This window comes from Lepisosteus oculatus, chromosome 17 (genome assembly GCF_040954835.1).
Source record: "Lepisosteus oculatus isolate fLepOcu1 chromosome 17, fLepOcu1.hap2, whole genome shotgun sequence".
Taxonomy (NCBI): Eukaryota; Metazoa; Chordata; class Actinopteri; order Semionotiformes; family Lepisosteidae; genus Lepisosteus; species Lepisosteus oculatus.
Window position 1 is genome coordinate 6,625,752 of NC_090712.1, and position 22,540 is coordinate 6,648,291.

Sequence of the window (22,540 nt, forward strand, 5' to 3'; positions counted from 1 at the left end):
CATTAAATATAACTCCTTTAAATAATCCACTCTTGGCTACTGTTGTACCAATTCTAATGCTTTTCAACTCTTTGATTTTATACTATCACTGCTTATTCAAAAACAACATTGCATCTGTGAAATTATTTTTTTCTATAAGATACAGTAGCTATTATCTAAGCACATCTACATTTTATATATAAGGATTTGTCCCAGATCTGCCCAAATGTCTTTCCTGTATATATGGCTCTAAAAATAAATAACTCACTACTGTCCCAGGCAGAGAGAGCTGTGACGCACTTGGTTGAGAAAGCCAGAGGCCAACACATCACAGCTGGGATAGCCTGTTAATCCATCTCGTTCACACAGAAAATGGCAAAAAACAATGTCCTTCCTAAAGACACTTCTCATTTTTTAAAGAAATCCCCCAAAAAATCCAGAATAATTAATTAATTCCTTACACTATATAGCGCTTTTCTGAACACTCCACTCAAAGCGCTTTACATGAAATAAGAACGCTCACCACACATCAGCTATTAGTGGGGAGGAGAGCAGAGTGATGAAGCCAGTTCATAGATGGGGATTATTAGGAGGCCATGATTGGTAAAGGCCAGGGTGAAATTTGGCCAGGATACTGGGGTTACACCCCTACTCTTTTCAAGAAACACCCTGGAATTTTTAATGACAACAGAGAGTCAGGATCTCAGTTTTACATCTCATCCAAAGGACGATGCCTTTTTACAGAATTGTGTCCCAATCACTATACTGGGGCATTAGGACCTACATAGGCTTCAGCGTGAGCACCCTCAACTGTTGCAGGCTGATATGGCTGTTGACCATATATAAACAGAATATATGTAAAAAGAATAGATAAACACAGACCTGAATTGTGTGATTTACTGATGTAGCCACTCTGTACTTAATCCAAAGTGTGAACAAGATTTTTCTTATGTTGACATAAGGGAGTGTGTATATATATATAAGGGAGTGTCATCCAGAATTCTCATGCTTTAAAACACAAACAAAAAATATATAACACAAGACAATAAAGAAAAGTTAATGGATGACTCATTGGACACAAAAAGGTGCCTATATACAGTATGCTTTAGCTGATCTTGCTATACTCAATGCAAATCAATTTGCGATCAAAGAGTACAAATACAGAAGAGAATGCAAAGACTGATGCCTTAAAAGTTTTAAAAATAAAATGCATCTATGTATTTCAATTTACTTTGACACAGAAATCTGTTACTGTTCTAAAACACCTCTGCAGTATCTGTAGGCAGGAGCTATTGCAGGGACATCAGTAAAACGTTATTTTATAGTGACAGGAGTCCTGAGCTTTATAATGGAAAGCAGTTATTACTGTAGGTAAGTGTGACTTTGAAATGTTCCATCAGCTCTATCAGGAAACTGTTATGAGTGACTCAGCCTTTAAGATTGTTCATTCCTTTAAAGGTCAGATTATATTTACGTGGCTCTCATCTCTGAAAGCATTCTTGTAGGCAACAGTGTAAGGGTGTACACATTTTATGGAGCGTTCTGTACGATGGAATGCATGAAACCTTTGAAGATCTTATTTGTTGAAAAAATGGAGAGAATTACATCTAGTGAATTTGCATCAATCTTTCTCTCCTTTGGTCATAGAAATTCCAGAAACTTTGCTGTGGTTCATACAGTAGGTACCTGTAGATCAGATGGTTGGTTTCACTCTAACATCATTGTGACATCAGTGATTTGATACTTTTTACTCTCCATTCACTTGTAATGAGTTCATGCATCACTTGTATTGATACATCTGAAACGCCAGCATGAGATAGATAAATATAGAAATATAGAATATAGAAATATAGAAAAAATAATGCACCATGATATAAAATAACAAACCCATTGCACTAGTGTATTCCAAGCCATGAAAATATTATGTATTAACAATATTACCACCTGCAGTTCTTGCAAATGCCATTGCGATTCGCTGTACCTTTTAAGGAAAATACAAGCCCTGAAAGCATTCTATTTTTTAAATTATGCTATAAAATATATTTTGAAATTTCAATCACCACTTTAAGTTTAATAGATGTTTTAGATGTTTCGTAGCTCTTAAAAAGGTTTAGCTGCATAGCCTACATCTGTAAAGTCCAGGTCTGAAATTGCTCCAGGATGTCTCAGCTTGCAGCTGACAGACCTATTCATGTAAAGCAATTATCCAAGCAATAATCAGCTCCTGTAAAAAAAGAAGGGCATTGGAAGACAAGAAACCATCTGCACAGAAAGCCTCATTATTTGAAACCCTTTCCCAGATTCAGATCATTTCTTTGTGGATGGTTTATACGTCCAGAATGTTTATCATCACTGCAGACGCTGGCCTTTAGGGAAAGCACATCTTGGTCTAAGCAGACATGACATTTCATTCATTTGAGCCAGTCAAGGTCTGGTGTCCCCTATCTCCTTCTCTCAGGGTTGCAAAATCATAGTACCTAACCTTGTTAAGTGTTGCATGTCAACCAGAAGAAGGGAAACGCTTTCAAGGCAGAAAGCTCTGGAGGAGATCTTAAACACAGAAACTTTTCTGCTTAAAATGGGAGTGAGAAGTATGGGGAAAACTCTTATGTCTTTATGATAGTATTATATTGTAAAGAATATACTGTAAAGTAGACCAGTTGTGTAGATTTTTCCCTTGAAGGCGTGATGGTCATGAGAAATATTGAACCAAAATAGAAATGGAACAGCTTAAGTGAAATCAGGGACCCAGCAGATTAGATTCGTCAGCTATGAAAGCAAAACCAATGGTCCACTCATTGCTCCTCTTAAAAGATGGGAATCAAAATGTGCATTAATCCCTTTGAAGCCTGTCACTGCCTTGTTTTTAAGACTCTCCTGTTTTAAGAGTCTTAAACAGAATAAAGGTGGGATAAGGAAACGTTCGATTTTTAACATTATAAGTGGATAGTAACCTTTTAATTTGTTCAATTTTATTTTTTAAATACACCAATGTGTGTCATTTTCCTAAACAAATTCCAAAGGCCAGATGGCCCAGTTGGCCTCTCCTCATTTGTAACTTTTCTTAGGTTCTGATCTCTTTACTCTGGCACAGTTCAATCTTTTTTGTTTGCTGTGGAGATGATATGCCCCATGCCCTTCAACAGAAAAACTGTTCTCAGTATAATTCCAGGAGGGGGAGGAGGGGAGTTTTGCTGAATTGTTTGTCCGTGTAATTCAAGATATATCAAAGCTGGAACGGGATTTCTGAACGGCTAGGATTTTGCATGGTACATGTGGCACCACTCTGCTTGCTTTGCTTTCTCCCTGTCCCACATGGAAACAAATACAGTTGCACACCTCCTCAGAATAAAACACCCACTGCATCATGTCCAAGGGCGTGCATGTAGCTGTTAGAGGCTTTAGTGCTGGACTAAGCTCTGGCAGCCCTTTTTTCACATTTGCAATCATTCTCTTGCTCCCATCTACAGAATGTAAGGGCACGGGAAAGAAAGATAGAAGGGATGGAGTTTCTGATTCAGGGTTGATGTCTGGGGCCTTCATTGCTGATGACAGCCACGAACCCAAGGACTTGTTCGCTGGTGGTAGTTTTTTCAAATGGGTAGGTGGGTGGTGGGCAGCCTCTCCAAAATGATGCAGTATTGGTGGCAGAGGAGATGGGGAGCGCTGGGCGAACAGTGCTGATTAATTTACCTGATATTTTATCCTTTCAGAAATGACTGAGAGATGTGCTGGCAGCTGAAGAAAGGACTCCTCTGACAGCAATCTTGCGAGCCTGGTTTTAGATGTCTGTTCTCATCAGGGAAATCTAAAACCTCCTAGATTGAATTGCAGCTACCCTCTCTCGCCTCTGCCTTCTTCCTTGCTTGTGTCTCAGCATAGCTCCACTTCCCTACGTGTCAGCTCTGTAAATATTTAGATGGCATTTCCTGTAGAAAGCCTTGCTGATTCACAACAGCTCATTGATGAACTTTCAGGTCTATATTTGGAACTGCCACTCAGGATTATTATTTTAACCAATATCATGTGACATCTTGGAGCAGTATTTGTGAGTATATGTTATATTTCATTTTTTTAAGTATTGTTCAGTAGCGTGTTACCCCCCACACATATTGTAACTCTCACTTCTAACGCTAATTGCTTTGAACAGCATGGAAAATTCTCATTGTGTCATGAATGTAATGCACTGTGAGCATCAAATATTTCACGTCAAGCCACTAATTAGTCTTTCCCACAACTGACATTAGTTCTAACCCTGCCCTCGATACCAGATACAATACCAGAGATCCAGCAGTGAGAGATCCGTAGCAAATTGTGCAATTGACTATAATTTCACGGCCATCGATGTATTACAGCAGGCACTTCCAGTCTGCAGTTCACAAATGTAAATGACTATTAAAATATCTTTTAAGAAAAAAAATGCAGACTGTACAATGTCGAGGTCTAGAGATCACAGTAAAGGAAGCAATATAGTACTTAAGGGAAATTGTTCTCTTACTGCAGTGAGTGTGGTTCATGTGCAGGGCTATTTGTACACTCATTAAAGAAGTAAGCTGGAGTTTGGCATTAAATTAAATATTTTTTTAAGCTACTAGGAAATATCTGACAACATATTATTTAAATATTGCAACTCTTCAGGTAAGACTTATGAGGAGTCGTATAATGGCATTGCTTTTTAAAGGTTCTTTTAAATGTGGCTTATTGTAGGGGTTATTGGGGAGTTACCTATACACGGTATAGTCACAGATGAATTTGCACTACAAATGTGCAAACATGAACATGAAGACAGACGTTTATTTTAAAACAATCAGACCCTGATTAGGTTGAAACGGTTAGAAAACAGAAGGATGGATGACCAGCATGCTTGTGATCAGACTCCAGCCATATTCTCACCAGAACAGAAGGGGGCGTCTGAGGTTAGGTGCTGCGGTAGTCACCTTGGAAAGTTTTCAGTTCCAGCATTGGTGGCAGCTGCCATGACATTGATGATACATTGCTGAAACCTGAGCTCACCTCTAACGTCATACCTCATAATGAAACGGCGTGTCTACCAACAAGTGCATGAGTCCTGATGCCACCCATTAACCTGATCCCATCCTGCATTGTGATATCCATGTCATTAAGCTACTGGAGTTGGAAGGGAGATCAGGGGAGGCAGATGACAATGGCTTAAATGGGTTGCAAACAGGATGAATAGCTGGCAGCCAGCAGAGCTAAAGGCTACAGACGATGACCTTGCAATGTCTGCCTGGAAAATGTTGAAGCTTCTGAAGCAGGACTTAAATCTGAGCTGTCACCATTGTCGCTCTGCAAATAATAATGCAGAACTGATGTCAAGCCCTAATCCTGACTGACAACCACAGGCTATGGGCTTTGTTCTCCTGTTATAGCATGTCCAGTCTGGGGGTGGGGGGACTTTTGTGCATAGTGTTCAGTGCTGTTTCCCACATCACTATGCAATACAGTACAAAGTATAGTAGCCATTCACTTGAATAATACAGTTATATAACTCAGAAGTCCGTTCCTTCAGAAGATGAATAAACCATTGCAAGAAAACTGGAGAGAGCATCCATCCATCTATTTTCTAATGGCTGTTTCTAATACAGCATCGCGGGAGAGCCAGAGCCTATCCCAGCAAGCAATGGGTGCAAGGCTGGGTACACCCTGGATGGGATGCCAGTCCAGTACAGGGCAGACACACACACTGACACTCACAATTTTTCCAGAAGCTAGTTAACCAACCAGTATGTCTTTGGGCTGTGGGAGGAAACTGGAGTACCTGGTCGAAACCCACGTGAATATGGGGAGAACTCAGGGCCCCAGCGCTGGCAGAGCTGGAGAGAATAGTTTAGCTTTACGAAATAATTAACTTTTAAAGCTGTACCTCACAAAAACACTGAAGTATAATTTTCTATTTTTAGGATAAATTACTATTCTTAATGTTTATTAATTTTTATATCAACTAAGCAAGTGCAAAGTGTGACGTAGTTTGTCATCAGACTCCTTTGGTTTATGAAATGAAGGAAAGCTTTTTCAACTGCAATGACTGAATTTTTTATTGAAAAATAAAATAAACTATTTACTACACAAGTGAACAAACGGTTGAATTTTACTCGATTTGCCTGTCAGACTATTTCCGTGCAGGAACTACTGTTGCCACAGAATTGTCTGCATTTATCCGACTTCTGCTGTCACTTTCTTCTCACAGTGATTCTGAATTGTGCACTAGTGAGCAAACAGATATGATCCAATTTGCCAAGGACTAGCATGCCATTAAAAGCCCTGATGGTAGCATTTACTCATTGTGCTCTGCATCCATCTTCACAACTTGTTTATTAATCTGTAACTGACATTCTACTGTAAAATGTCATGGCTTACATGGTGTCAGCTTGGTTTCCTGAAAGTTGAGCTTTGGAAGAGTAAGAAAGCTTTAACTTCCCAGCAGAAGCCATTGTATAAAGTGCAGATGGTTAATCTCGCTCTTGTTAATCTTTTTCTTCTGTAAGAAAGCAAACACATTTAGTTTTGGAAGGAATAGTAGTGCTCAGATAGGTCATTGCACCAATCGCTGGCCTCCTTAACACTAAACAGAATCTCAAGGATAATATTTCATTCTCAAGACTTAAGAGATGTAGCAAAAGCATTATTAAATCCCCATGGGTGGTCTTGTAAATATGTCTCTGTCTGCATGACCCTTGCATTGCTGGTATTCTACTCATTGTGCTAGGCTGAGATTGAAAACCTTGCGTTGCATTTTTGTGTCAATTAAAATTAATCTTCTTCCGAGGAGTAATCACAGCTTGTGGGCTCATACGTTTCTCTTGAATTCTTCTGTGATTGGGAAAATCACATGAGGTTTGATAGCAAAGTGAGATTTTAATGGTGCTTAAAGGTCATCCGCTGTGTCGGTTCTAATGTAACTGCCAACCCATTGCACTGCACAGGACAGTATTTTTCATTGCCAAGCCCTTGGTATGTTGGGATGTTCTACTTATCATCCTTTACCATTTTTGAAGCATTTTTTTGTAACTGTAACTGATGGCGAGATGTGTCAACATCCTGCATCAATAGTGGAATGTAGATTTCCTCTCTGATGTGGAGTTAGATATTCAGGTCAGCATGTTGTTAATGATCACCACATTAGGTTCAGGAATGTAATAAATTAGCCTGGGATTTTGCTGAATGGCAGCTTTGCTATTCTTTCTGTCAGATGTTGTTGATTTGAATGCAATCAAGCGATGACTTCTCTGCATTTTAAAAAGAAATCCTACTTCCCTATATTTAGGGCAGACTAATGTACCCACAAGCAATTATAATCAGTGCCAAGTAAAGCAATCACACACCCCAGCTAAAGACTTTTCCCCTCTGTTCTCAAAACAAAGTTATCAGGAGCCGACTTACATAGTTATATTATGTCTGTGGGAAAAGTGCATTATCGAAATGCAGTGGGATAAGTTTAGATTGAATTCTCCACAAACAGATTTTTCATTTCAGAACTGCTGGCCTGTCATTTTATCGACACTTGCATATGTATTGTACACCATTAATCAGACAACACAGTCAACTGTGCAGTGGCGGGCCATGCCATAGATTCCAAAGCTGCTGAGTGAAGATGACACTTTGAGATGATCTGTCTGTTGCAACACATGTCCTCCAACCTGCACCCCTTATAAATTTTATCCATGAAAACAGCAAGTGTGTTCACTGGCTCATATTTCATCGTTGGGCCAGAGATGGGTGAAAAAGACATTATATAATTACAAACATTGAAAAAACAATTTCAGAATATAATATGGGTCAACATAACATTATCAACCAATTCGGTAGGTTGTGTCTTCATAAAAATCAAACGGACACACAATAACAATACTGGGTTTCACAACATGGTTACATAGGTAACTTTGTTTTTCAAGTGACACTTTATGAATGCATAATAAACAAACTGCCCATGGTGTATTATTTAACCAAACAGTATATATATATCATGTGAATATATATATAAATATATTATAATCTGACCTGTTTATAAGCAGGCAATTAATCATTGGTGAAAATCATATCCTATGAGGTATCTGACACTGCTAATGCTCATTTAATACATTGAATATGTCACAAATGAAAAAGATGCATTTTTTTTACATTGGGCGTGTTTTTTTTTATCCAATTACAATGTAAAAATCTGCAAATTTCCTTTTGGTAAAATGGTAAATCTATACTGTTAAATGGTAAAGAAAGCTTAGTTATTAAAAATAAAAAAACGATTTAAATATCTCTTTCTGTGCAAGATATGACACAATTGGCATCATTAAACTGTTCATTAAGAGTCATGCTGCAGGGCCTAAAGACAAGCAGAGGATAAACACATACCTGCTCAAACATACAGCAGCTCCAATTTTATTATAGTTTGACTATTGTGGACTAGGTGCTTCTGTGCCAGGTAAACATAAATATTTATAATGAACGAGGGTTTCTAATTATGTTGCTAGGCTGTCTGTTTATCGTCCTTACTTCCTTTGAACTTTGTGCTTCTTTATTTAACTTGGGTAGAGATCAAGCAAATCTGTTCCACATACACAGCAACAGTCCTTTGAGCAGTAGTGTGATCAGTGTTTTTCTTTTGACACAAGTCTCCAGACACCTACAATTCCAGCTGCTTACTGAAGTACAGACGTCTCACTGTCACACTGCTGTAATAACAATAGCAACAGAGGACTGGAATGAAACAACTTTTTTTATGTGAATATCTACTCTTATGTTTACAAATGCTTTCTTTGTAAACATTAGTTGGTCTTAAAGTCCAAGCTTCAGTGAATTTTAAGGAAGCATGTTTGAAACAATACAGTCCCGAATAATTTCAATGAAAAAAGACTAAGAAAAGGTGGGGGATTAGGGTCATTTATTTTTTTCTGTTTTCCTGGGTTGGCTGTATGACTGCGTCTGTGTTCCGAAGGTTTCCCTCTTTCATCTTCCTCTGTGTAATCTACCCATTTGACAGCTATCTTTTCCAAGCTTATGCACAGCTGACACCAGCTGATTGATACTGGCAGCACACTGGCTCCAGTGTACTGACTGTGCAAGGCAATCACTATCTGAGGATAATAGAACAACAGAAGTTGCGGACAATGAGCAGTACAGAAAAAAAGATGTAAAAGAAATATTACTTAAAGGCAAAATAATACTGTATATCTCTTCAGAACACCAGTGCAGGAGGCAAACTCTTCTCTTAAAGGGAGGATTATCTAGTTTTGCATTGGAAAAAGTCCTTGATTTCAGAAACAGATAATTCTTGCCCAGCCGGAACGACTGCAGTGACTGGACGTTTCAGTGCAGTTGTCCTTGAGGATGGACAGCACGTTTGACAGGGTCATGCTGAGCCCAGGTGAGTGAGAGGAGACCTGGGATATTTACAAATGTGTTCTGTCAATGCCTAGGGACTCTTAAGAGTGAGAGAGCTTGTGTAGAGATGGAAAAGAGACTGTGAAAGGATGTGGAAACTCAGAGAAAGCATAACTGGAGTTCGGTTAGTCAGTTCCATCCTGAGGTAACAGCTGGATGAAATATCAGAAGGACATGAGAAAGAGCCTGATCTGTGAGCAGCTCATTAAGTCCAGGACAGACGTACCTGATCAGTTTTACCCTGTTTACAGGCTTCAAACATGTTCCACCACATGCACCCAGTACTAATTACGAAGATGCTTCGTTAAATTGCAAAATCCATTCTCTTTGAAGAAAACAACTGCTACCTTTGTCAATTGCATGGCTAACTAATTGAACCGGCAGCTTGTGTCAGGAAGGGTGATGGGATATCTGCAGAACAGTACTCTAACACTAGTTACCCCTTTTTTCACTGCTGCCATGCTAGAATACCTACAGTATTATTCTTGCCATGTGGGGGGGGGGAGCAGATTAATATTCAGCTACTGCACCAGTCAGTGAAAAGTCAAATTCATCTCCCATGACATAAGCTCTTAAGATGTTTGAAATGGAGAGAGAGAGAGAGTAAAAGAAACACTTAAAATGATCTAATTTGGGATTTGCGGAGCGCTAGCATTAATTTTATATAGCTGTGATGCATTATTCAGTGCAGGCCCACAGATTTATAGTTATTTACCAAGAGGGTTTCACTGAACCTGGCCCAGCCCCCCATCGCCAGCAAAGATGAGGGGTCTGGTATGTTAATTGGTAACGGGTAACAGGGGGTCACTCAGACACCATGGAAAACACACACTCATCCCAACACCAGGCACCCCACAGAACCCAGGAAGAATTAGAAAACCTGACAAACATATCTGCTTTCTTCTTGCTTTTATCAATTATTAATCTTCTCCCTCCTCCCTCCATTCAGGGAAACATTTCCTTCATGTTGTTTGAGAACAGTAGCAGTCTGAGGATCTAGGCACGGCATGTAATGGCTTTTTTTCCCTCCCCTCTCACAGCTAGAGCTCCGTAAAAACCCATCCTCCCTGATCCCCTGACAATTGCCGGTCACGGAATCGAGCTAAAAAGGCAGCACAGTGATTCAGCCGTTGAGATCTTTTGTATAGTCACAAAATCTGTGTTCAGCCGCGAGGACATTGTGTGTTTCCTGTGATTTATGTCGAATGTTCATTGTTTATTGCGTGTTACGTGGTTATTCAGATCTGGCACTGTTTCTCAGGCAATAGGAGACCAACAGACCATGCAGTCTAAAAGATGTGCCGTTATATGAGGTTCAGAAAACATGGAAACAAATAAAAAAAAGGTTCATTTGTTACCAGTCTCTGTTGAAAGCTCAGTTTCTAACTAATGTATGTAACATGGCTGGTCATACATTACCTGTAGCCAATCGAAACATCCTCCAGTGTGAAAAGTACAGACTAAGTACCATGATCATTTTTCAGATAATCTGCCTCAGAGATTTTAGATCCATCTATGAGGCCATGGTTACACTTATAGTCTTCTCAGTCAAGCCTTCGATGAACACAGCAAATCTTTATCTACACTTCACTGAAACACAGCTTTTAGGGTGTCACATTCCCCAACAGAAATGGGAATTTGGAATGAGGAAAGTGTAAGAACAACATTTCAAATGTCACGTGATCTTCTTTCAAATATACACTACAGTGAACCAGGTGAATAGTCCTAGTGTCACAGACTCCATTCAATCTTTACAAATCATCTGTATGTGGAGATTGCAGATAGTTACAGTGACGTTTTTTCCATGTTTCAGTATCCTATTACATTTGTGAGTAATGAGACAATACTAAAGCTCTCTTAATGGCCCAGTACATTTGGAACAGACCCATCTTCTTCCAGAAATCTGAAACTAAATCAAATTACCTAGCGTTAGGGATGATGGCACAAACTGTACGCTGATATAATTTCGCAACCTGGGTTAATGAAGTTTAAAAATTATCTAATGATTCATGTGCTTAGCGTTAACAGCTGATGTGTTAACATGGCTCTGACTCTGTGCTTTTCTCCCTTTTCTGGGCCTTTAAGAGCCCTTTTGAAAAATAAAAAATGAACCATAGAAGTGACAGTATTTAAGTTTTTGAGAGCCCTTGAAATAGTAAATGACTAATAAATACCTTTCTTTTCACTGCATACTGTAATAGATTGGACATATGACAATAAAAAACTGGTTTCCTTCAGCACATTTTGGGGATCTTCCATTTGTTCATTGGGATCTACACTATCTTCTATCAGTTTCTTACTTCTCTAAACCAATTCATAATTTACAAGCTAACTTTGTAACGTAGGAGCTGGTCAGGCAGTGCTGTATTCAGAACAAGACTAATGGAGCTAAAGACATTTGTAAACATATGCTTCTGATGTCAAGAACAAGGTTTTAATTATCTAACAATCACAGATAAGGAATTTTGAAAAGCTAAGGTTGCTCCAACAACAATGTTTCTCCCCTCTACAGCCATATATTGAGCTTCATATCCTGAGTGATTCTTACTGATAAAGGGACTGGGACAAATTATGGATAGTGAGTTAAAAAAAACAATGTATGTCAGGAGTCAAAAAAGCCATGCCGTGCTCCAACCACGCCTTGCAGAGACAAATTTGGCTAAAAGGAAAACCATCTTGTTCCCTGAAATTATGAACTCTAATTAGAGGAACTGGACCTTGATCTCCACCACATAATTTCTATTAATCAATGATGACAGAAAAGCCAAGCAATTAAAACTGCTTAGCAATTAACGGAAACTTGCAATTAACAAAAACATGCTTAACTTGGAATTTATGCATAGCTGAAGTGGGTATGAGGTAATTTATAATAGTTATAAATAAATCTGCTAACAACAGGGGAAGCAAGCTTGTTAGCGCTGTTTTTTAAAGATGCGTTTTAGCCAGGGGATGTTAAAACATCACAGCTACATGCACATTTAAAGCAAACATGCCAAAGTGTATCAATAGATAACACTGACTGATATTTTAATAAATGTATACAGATAAGAAGGCCTGGTATTAAGTGCCAAAGGTAATGTTTATTCATGCAAACCTAAACATTACTTGTAAATATAATGGTTGGGAAATAAACGTGTACTGTCTTTAATTACAGGGCATGTGAAGCATTAGCCACAGCTGTTGTCTGGATACACAGATTTAAAAAGGAGATGTGCAGTAGTCAGATTCTACAGAACAACACAAGCCAGTGTTCCACCATCCTGTTTTTAGATAAAATATAGATCAGGACACAAGTGTTTAAAAAAGGTTAGTCCTTTTAGGTTTTGACAAGAAAAATCAAACCTATTATGTGGCTACTCTGTATGATGAATGAAATCTGCATCATGAACACATTTAGAGTTAAGCATTGATCACTGAGCGATATTCACTTCTTTTCTTACATTATCCATTCCACAACTTGTTCTAATTTTAGTTGATTTTCAGTGGTTCAAGTTATCAATCCTTTATTTTCTTTTAACTGGGGAAAAATAGGTTTCTTTAGCTTGATCTATAATATTTCCAAATCCGTTCAAGAATGTGCTGACCGATTTCTGCTATCAATTTGATTTCTATCTGGAGTCAATAAAGATAGTTACAGTACGTCTGCGGTGTCATCTCCTGGTAAAAATAGGAGATTATTTTTTGTCGCCAACTTACACATTATCCAGTGTGGCATCTGCCACCTAGAAAAATTAACAGAAACCTAGCTGCATCATTTTTGATTATGCGCCTCAACTTTCTTTAAAGTGGACCAGAAAGAGTTTTAATGCTGCTGTTCAAACATGCTTTTTAAAAATGGAATGGCACTGTTAGTGAAAAAGCATTGCTCTCTGAAGCACACCAATAAATCCAATTCACCCCCCCCCCCCCCCCCGTAAAACAGAAAGACAACCCACGCAGCACCAGTGTTCTTCAATATACAGTATAGGACGTGTGCAGAAGAAAGGCCTAACCTATAAAAAAATTAATTGAAAATCCAAATCATGTGTTTTCTCAGTTTTTTTTTAGTTGCCAGCGTCAGTCTGCCTTGTGAATATCTCATATTCTTGAAAAAAAAAAAACAGTGAGCACATCTGCTCTCACATCTACTGTCACTGTATTACAGTTCTCTTTTAGAAATGGTCGTCTGTTGTCTGCTGGCTCTTGTTACCATAGCAACAATCAGCTGAAGCTAGCAACACAGAAAGCCTTCAGAAAGGAGAATACAGAGCAATAGTTAAACAGGATGCTCAACAGGGGAGATACATACTGTAAATGCTTTACGATCTAAAAGGAGTAAGGTAAATATGTGGTTAACAACACTTAAGGATGAATGCTAGTGATAATTGTGCTCTTGTATCAGTTGCTTCTGTTATTAAATCATTTTTTTAGGATGCAACACGGACTGTTTAAGGCTTAAGGTACTCCTGGAATATAGTACTTTCTTTCTCCCCTGCTCTTATTCTCCTGGAATATAAATTTGGTTGTCTTCTAAGTGCCACTGTTAAATGTGTAAATATCCATTTAAGGATTCATCGGACTCACAAGTAATAGCTCTAAAATGTTTGTCAGATCTTGCAAGTTAAACATTACGTACCATTACGTACCATACACAGCTAGATATTCAAGACCTGTTGTTTCATCTTTCTGAAGTTATTCTGTCAGTTTTGTTTTGATCTCAAGGAGGAGCGCTATATGAATCATTCAGCTTGACATCAGTCATGATGGTTGAACACTTTGCCTAATGGTGTTATTTAGGAGGCCTGGAGCCTGCATTTCGAAAAAAAAACTACTCGCTCAGACCCTGCTGGATTTAAGGAAGAACCAGCCGCCAAAAACAAAAGAAAATTGGAACCCCCCCTCCACAATCATCTCTGCTAGTACCTGCCTCTCTTCCTGAAGTCCCCCATACAAAAATAAACTGTGTTCTTTTGATAGAGCTCCCCTGTAATTTAGGTGCATTGAGAGCAGTCTGTTTCGTGACCAGAGGTGATTACAACTGGTAACTAGGCTAACTGGTAGCTGTTACCCCCAGCTTTACGGTGAAGCACCTGGTGATATCATGCTCTCTGTATGTCTGCCAAAGGAGGGAGACATCAAAGGCAGATAATGCATTTCTATGGCACCTGTACAATGACTGCAGCATTCCTCCTGGATAAAACTGATAAGGGATTTTGAGATATTGGGGTGGGGGGAGAGAACAGAGGGAATGTGATAATGAGTTTTTAATGACAAACGCATCTGCAGAGCTTTATCGGAAAACACTCCAGATTCGGCTTTGAAATCTCAGAACCTTTTCTGCACTAAGAAACTGCACATGGAGCATACTAAATGGAAAAGGTCTTTCATGCATTGATGATCATTTGGTATAACGAGATAAAAAACGCTGCCATATGCTCTGAATGAAATGCATATGGGCAATTTATCCCCAAGGGGTGACTGCAGAACAGATTTCCATACAGTTGGGAATGTATTAAGTAAATTATTTGTTTAATGTTTTATATATATGCCAGACAAGTCACTGCAAACAAATATCCAATTTCACTTTCAAACACTTCTGGGCAAGTTGCATGACATGACTAATTACACTTTAACAAAAGCGTACAATTTGAAGTCGGACTGGTCTAACTGCCCTAAAAAATATCAAAATCATGTTTTTTTCACCCTCACTAGCACTACAATGCACGTGTACTGTACAGGGACTGGGTAAAAAAGAATGTGTGATGAAAAGAGGCAAAATTTAAAATGCAAACTCAGGCATTTTGACACGTTTGTGAAAAAGAGACATGTTGAGAAGGCCTGCGTGAGTCAGCACGCCGTGAAGGCACTCATTCAGTGGCCTCGGTGATCCCTGCCGCACAGACTGGTCCTCCCCCAGCTGTGACAGGGGTTTCCCAGCCAGTGGCAAATCACCCAGGGCAAAGTGGGCGTCAGTGGGCTGTGAAACAGCGCCACCTGTGAACCTGCAGCTGTTGTCAGAGTTTCATTCCTCTCCTCGAGCTTCCACCCCACCTCCCGCTGACACTGCAGGGCACACAGCGTGGAAAACTGGAAACGCCTTGGACCAAAAAGACCAAAGACGCCATGTGACTAGAGTACACGCTCATCAGATAAACAACGCAAACCAAAATGTATGGGCTTGAAGCCTAAAATGCTTTTCTTACATGAGACATTTCTAACCAAATGTTCTTAACATTTCTTCATCATATTAGCCTAAGACCCTGGAAAATTAAACCAGTGAAGGGTTTTATTTTGTTATTGTCGGTAGTGGTTTGTAATCGGTACAGCTCAACATTTTGTATGAAGAACAATGCCATATTAAGCATCAACCTTCTGCTCACAGCTTTGTCAGCATCTACCTTAGCTGCTCTGAAATGACAGTATAGAGTTAAAGACACAATCTTCAGTTTGAGAAACCAAGCCTTGAGGTTAGGGAAGCTAGTTTCACACTAAGATGCCCTAAATCCCTCCATTTTGCATGGGCTGAAAAGACATTACGAACCCTTTCTTTATGGGAACAGGGTCTTTGACTCAAGCATTGAGTCTCCTAGGATATCAAGTCCATATATAAAGTGTAGTGTATTCACACACTGCAGCTGTAGGACCAGCCAACAGTCCACTTGATGCTATGCTTCAAATTCCAGAAATGTACGAAATGAATGGAGGTTTTGTTGAGATGGAGCCCCGAGACCCAGGGTGACTGGAAAGAGCTGTGTCCTGTCGCCATGGAAACATCTCCAAAGGCTCAAGCAGCTGCAGACAGTCAGCTGATGCCTGCTGGGCTCTCCGTGTCTTACAGCAACACGTTTTTGTTCTGAAAACTGAGAGACAGGTCGTACAGCACTTCTCCCTCATCCACCCTGCGTTTCTTTCCTGTTTGTCTTGTTCAGTTTTTTTTCAGTGGTAAGAATGGATTTTGTTACAACAATCATAGAGGGAAGAAATGGGAGCCAAGTGGATAAATGCCCAAAGCATTTTCATGCAGAAATGAAGTACGGTTTGCTAAGACAGTCATTGCCCAATAGTGGGGACGTCAGACACTGTGGATGGAATCGGAGTGTCATACACTAAAAATTGTTTCCTTGGATCACCTGCTCAGCTGGGCTTGTCTGTAAAAAATAATGATCAAATGGATCTCTTGTCTTAGTTCTTTTTCTCAGTGTATAATTGCTTGATTTGGCACCAAAGACTACTGTTTAAGAAAAATGTAGTGTTTAAGTTTTTTTGTGACGCTGGATATCAGGTGAATTTGTTTAAACATTGATTAAAAATATTAAATCTGAGTTTGGTAGTGTTCATTTGATAAATTAGAAAAAAATTAAAGAGCCATGGAGATTTAACACATGAATGAGCCCTGTGAGAATAGCACCCAGATCTTTACACAACCCAGCACCAGCATATTGAACATTAAGGGTGGTTCGTCTGACCCCTCAGAAAACCGTTGCTAAATGCTGGATGTGTGAGGACAATGCAGCCAATAGAGATTCTGTAACAGTGGTGGATATAAAACAGAAAGAGTATCTCTTTCAGGACCTGCATTTTTGTGCAGAACAGTGTGAAAGAACAGAGGCCGTGAGCAAAGAGTTTCAGTTTTTCTTTTCAGACTATTTATAAAGTTATAGAAGCCCCTTCATCATCACCAGCCAACACACACCCACCCACCTATGCATACACCAGAACATTCTTGTGCGGTTTCCTGTTGATATAAAACAAATTTAAAATGGCTAAAATTAAACCACGTAACATATTTATTCAAAACCATATATAGTCATGGGCAAATGGAGGCAATAAGCACACTGACATATGGGAAAACCAATAAATAAATATCTAATGGTTATGTACTATCAGATATAGAATAAATTACATTAGTACGTTTTAAGTGTATTAAAGGGGAAACTGGTCCTCCAGCAGGTCTCTAGAAAAGGACCATTTAAGCTGAATTCTGCTGCAATTAGTCTAAAATCCCCCACCCGCCACCCAAATGAATTGGAACTTAAAGATGTCTGTGATGATGATGTATACATAAGGTTGAAAGCTATAAGGATTCAGAACTTCCTGATAGTAAGAACCTGTTATGATTAGTCTTGCACGTTGGGGAGAGTCAGTGAGTTCAGAAGAACAACCACACACAGGCACACACTCACTCTGATGGCTGCGTTCTGACACAACACGATAGCATCAGACGTTGTTCAGTCTGGAAGTTCTGCTAACCACACAGTAATGAAAAGGTACGGTACAGTAACAAAGGAAACTCTCAGCCGTTACTCGTAGCAGAACCATGTGACCTCAGAACTTCCCCTGACAAGGAGAGCTTGGTGACATACAGTGTGATTTAGCTGAACCACAGTGGTCACAATGAGTAGTATCCTACATTATGGTTTAAAGTCTAAGTTTGTGATGAGGGCTTTTACTTCTTAAAGCTGCATCCAGATTTAAATGGTAAAAGAAACGTTTCTGAGGAAGTGAGATAATCATCCCTCCTCAATTTCCTTACATGGTCTCTTTGAATCTTGCTGTTCTCTGCGATTGGTATTACAGACAAGAAAGCAAAGAGGTTGGTCTTGGATTTTTTTGTGTCATGAGGGGGAGTAAAAGATTTAATTAGCCGTATTTTGCCACATCCTATAAGCCTGTACTTAACAAGCCTTGAAGATGCTGGTTTACACTTCTGCATGTGACTGATATTTTTTTAACCCAAATATGAAGGGTTGAAAGTTAAAGGTACTGTACACTCAGCAGTTGTAGTGTTATAATTGTTCAAAAAAAGGTTTACACCTTTTAACTCAGACATTAAACTTTAACATTGTAAAAAAACAAAGGATAGACCTGGTTCCCAACATACAGGACCAAAGACGTCACAGAGTCATGAATAAGTAAATAGAGTAATGTCCTAGTTCATTGCAGTCTTTGTTAACTACTGCTACTGTACATCTTCATTTACAACCTTGGTGTACAGAATGGCTTACAGGAAGATACAATTGTTTGAATGGATTTTAAAATGCGCATGATGAAATTGAATACAGAACAAGGCAGTCGAAAAATGGTAACACTCTAACCCTCCTGTGCAGGAAACTTAAATTAAAGTGTGTGTGTGTTTTGAGGGGGGTGAGTTCTCTTATAATTGTTGAAATATAGCAACAAAAATAACTGCATCTCTTAACTCTAGCTGCTTTTAATGCAGTGTCTAAATTAGAAAACCTGAACATTTAGTTTTCTCAGCAACAATTATACTTACGAGATGCCAGTGTGCAATGTGAAAATGAGAACAATTGGATAGAGAGGAGAGGAGGGACTACCCTTTGGTATCATAGCTGAACACATGCCTATTGTGGCTTGACCTTGCAATGCCAGTTCATTAACAGGCCCAAAACAAATTTTACAGACAACCAGACTGACTGGTTGAGCAGCCGATATACGACGAGCGTTGTGCGCCCTCATTATCGTCACCCCTCCTGCTACTGGTTATCTAACCGATCAGCAGCCCAAACAAACAAACTGCGGCGCAGGTGTGTCGCAGGTCTGGTGGTGAGGAGGAGGTCATGTGCGCAGACGCCTTCTAAAACATCTCCGCTTTCAGTCCTAACCTATGAAGTGTGGGAAAAATATCTTTCACAAGAGGCGTGGTTACAAATGAATAACATGTTCTTTCTGTTGAGTAACAAGGAGGACATCTGATTCCGTTGCAAGTTTTTCTTTTTGAAGATGTCAGGCCACATTTGCGCAACTGGTACAGTTGACCTGGGAGGTACAGATTTCTTTTCACACTGTCACGCACATTCATGAGGTTTTCAGCACAGCTTAGCACGGAACAATGCACTGCATATTTACAAAATGCTGTGTTGTACATATACAGTGCATGAAACATGAATCTGCTTTTTCAATATGTTATGAATGGTCGGTTGTAACATCCAGTATGCTGTAAAGGTTCGAATGACAAAAATGTATTTGTTGTTCCTTACTGACAAAATATAACTGGTACTAACATAATCTTTATGCTTTTACTATCCATATGGCTACATGGTATGGCATGCTAACACATACTGGCTACATTTGAGCTCTTGTGAGAAATGGAAATTTGAAGTCCTGGTCAGGGCTGCAACAGGCGAGCCCATCTGCAAAGCACAGGGTTGGAGGCAGGGCTGATATCATGTGATTGCTCTGACCCTGAATGGGACACCAGTCCATTATAGGGCCGAGACAAAAGGAATACTGTAGGTGAGAATACTCAGTCTAACCTAGCCGGCTTGTCTGCGGGCTATAGAAGGAAAACAGAGGAGCTGGTGAAAATCCACATGAACACAGGGAGCAAATGCAAGCTGTACAGTATACAGACTGGAGCCCCTTGGGGCAGGGTGGCACCTAGCATCCTGCAGCTGCAAAGCAGACGTCTGACCACTATGCCACAGTGCCAGCCTGGATAATAGATTTCAGAAAGTTAAATTACAAGAAAGTTGTAAGTTTTGTGCCGCAGTATAAAAGAGTAAAAAGATAACCCATGTGAAATCCATATTGTGTTTGAAACCCACAGGTATTTACCACGAAGAGAAATAATTCATCCATCTAAACGTTCTTGGCCTGGATATTGTCGTCTGCAGCCTGACTGTATTGTTACCACCCTCATACGAAAGAAGCTCTCGAATGGACTTCCCTGAAGGTGCCTGAGCAACTTATTTCCCCTTTGAGGGGGCTCTCCCCACCCATCGACTGACTACACTTTCCCAAAACTATCACTTTTCAAACTTGATTGCACACCCCAAAAAGATATGCGCGTACGCAACAGAAGCGTTCAGATAAAGATGTCGAAACCCACAACGTACTGCAGCGTACCTTGGTTTGATTTTAAATCCCTCATATCCCGTAAATCTCTTTGCTTCCTGAAAGGCAACTCCTCATTCACCACGTTGCCACATAAAAAGGCATGAACAGCAATGTAACCCAAACCCTCTAAGGAAAGAGTAGGAGATGGTAGCTTCTGAGGCCCCAGACGGAACACCACTGTGTTTCTGATCAAAGTAATGATACATAGCATGATACTGATAATTACTATTTGCATTTAACACATATTAATATATTTAAGGCCATTTTGTCTATACAAAACACTCATTCGTGTTTAGAAAGCCAGTTTATGCTGCATACTGTAGTACAGGAAATTCCTATTCACCTAATTTTTAATCTAAGTAGTTAAAAGTACTTTGAAAGTAAACTCACTCAGTTATTAAATGTGCAGTGAAAGCCGATGTGACAGCAGAGAAACTTTCTGATGTTTCAACTGGGGACAGCTTGGTCAGGAAAGAGGAACTGCAGAACTGATGCATTTATCAGTCTTGTGGACTTTCTAATGTGCAGCTGCTTAAACACTGGCCAACCTGGGAAGCATCCCCTGTTCAGAGGTTAGCCTCAGTCCTCACTGGCCTTTGAATAGCTCAGTTAAAAAGATGCAGCCATAATCAAAGCGATCCCCCGTGGAAACATGACTGAGCTGAGTGTGCTTCTCTTTACAGCTAATAAGCAAAGTCTGAAATCATGGCTTGTCGTCATAAATCAGGATTTTACAGCAGTATTGAAGGAGCTTTATGATGTGGGGGCTGTTAGTTGTAATAGTTTACAGCCCTCTAGAAATACCATTAGCTGAAAGATCCTTTCCCCACAATTTGTTATTCAGTAATTTAGGAATTGTCCTTTTGAGGCGTATCAAATTTTGTTCACAACAGATTCACCTAGGCTGTGAGTACCTAATGCATAATGTGTTCATTTGAGATGAAGGTGTGGTCCTCCAAAGATATTGATTATTTTTACAATGACCTGCTGGTCTAATGCACAGCAGGCAGGGAATAGGAACAGCAATCATTTAAGCACCTGTCAGGACAGTTGATCGAGCAATTACATACAACTCCCAATAGTCTACCATTACAGTAAAAACCATGCTGCTTTGTACACTCCATAGATGATTTTCTGACTTTTCTTCTATTGAAAATAAACACGTGGCCATACAATATGTTTTGCATGACTACCTTGCAAAATGTCTTTAATTCCAATTTTTCATGATGCTGTGTAAGGCTATTGAAAACAGACAAGTCTTTGCTTTCCCTTTATTCACAGGAGGCCTTGTGTATGAATGGACAAGGGAGAGAGGAACGGTAGTGTTACAAAGAAAAGACCCTCTCATGAGTTCAGAGCTGAAACTTTCCTTTCATTATTGGGATGAAATGAAGACAGGAACCTGTTGTCACAATAACCTGATACAGATGAACAAAAGTGAACGAAAATGTTCAAAATAGGGGCTTTTTTATAGATGATGTAGATATTGTGGGCCTGAATATTAACGTATATACAGTAGAGCAAACATTCTATAAACTGTGTAAGAGGCCTGGACAAAAACATACTTTTGAACATGAATGTTAAATTAAACTATCTGCCCTGTCTACCTCACAGTGCTCTGTCTAAGCTTTATCAAGGTGGAAAGTTTTTAATGAATGAACAATTTTAACAAAATGTTTAATGAGAGTAATAAAGTATAGGAACAGCTACATGAAATTTTGCGTGACAAGTAATATATTTTCTATTACTTTTTTGTTATTATTATTAACAAGAAATAAGAATTATACAAGATAGGGTATTTTTTGCCTAAATAGTTTAAACTTAAATTAGTTTTCATTGAATGTTTCAAGTCAGAGAAATGAGTTTCCCATTTAACTGTAAAAAATGTTATATTTGACTGGATGAAAAATTTACAACGTGTCCTGGCTGTTTAATTCAGTGATACCCGTTTATTAAAAAAAACTTCCAACCCAATTGCTCTTTGTAGTAGAGAACTGCTGATATATTATGCTACAGCTAAACTGTTTCTGTTTTTGACATTGAAGCAGCAAGGATGCAAAACAATGATAACCCTGATCCTTTCTGCTTAGCTGTATCATGATAATTTAATCTTAAGAATGACAGATACATTTGTAAAAGAAGGTCACCAGTTTGATTCATAGTCCTTGCTTGGGAAGAATGCAGCTGAATCTAGCGTTACACTGAGACACAGTGGGACACAGTGGTGACAAAGTATAAATCAGATACTGGTTTATCAGCTTGCTGACTGGTTTTATACTGGGGTTCCTGCTTTTGGGTAGCCTCTAGAATGCATCTTCTCTTAGTATGT

General features: G+C 39.3%; 1 long non-coding RNA gene across 5 annotated transcripts in view; it reads left to right on the plus strand.

Annotated features, from left to right (window-relative positions):
- The window catches only part of LOC107079396 (uncharacterized), a 32,753-nt gene extending 10,826 nt beyond the window's left edge, over positions 1–21,927 (plus strand). For 2 of the 5 annotated variants that reach the window (XR_001480366.2, XR_011182308.1), the window contains exons 2-4: positions 3,693–4,027; positions 19,922–20,047; positions 21,493–21,927. This is a non-coding gene — a long non-coding RNA (uncharacterized lncRNA). Of the gene's footprint in view, positions 1–2,910; positions 3,581–3,692; positions 4,028–8,008; positions 9,359–18,947; positions 19,139–19,921; positions 20,048–21,492 lie in introns of those variants that run through there. The other 3 variants (XR_001480365.2, XR_001480368.2, XR_001480367.2) reach the window with 3 other exon arrangements.
- Positions 21,928–22,540: the final 613 nt, after the last annotated feature.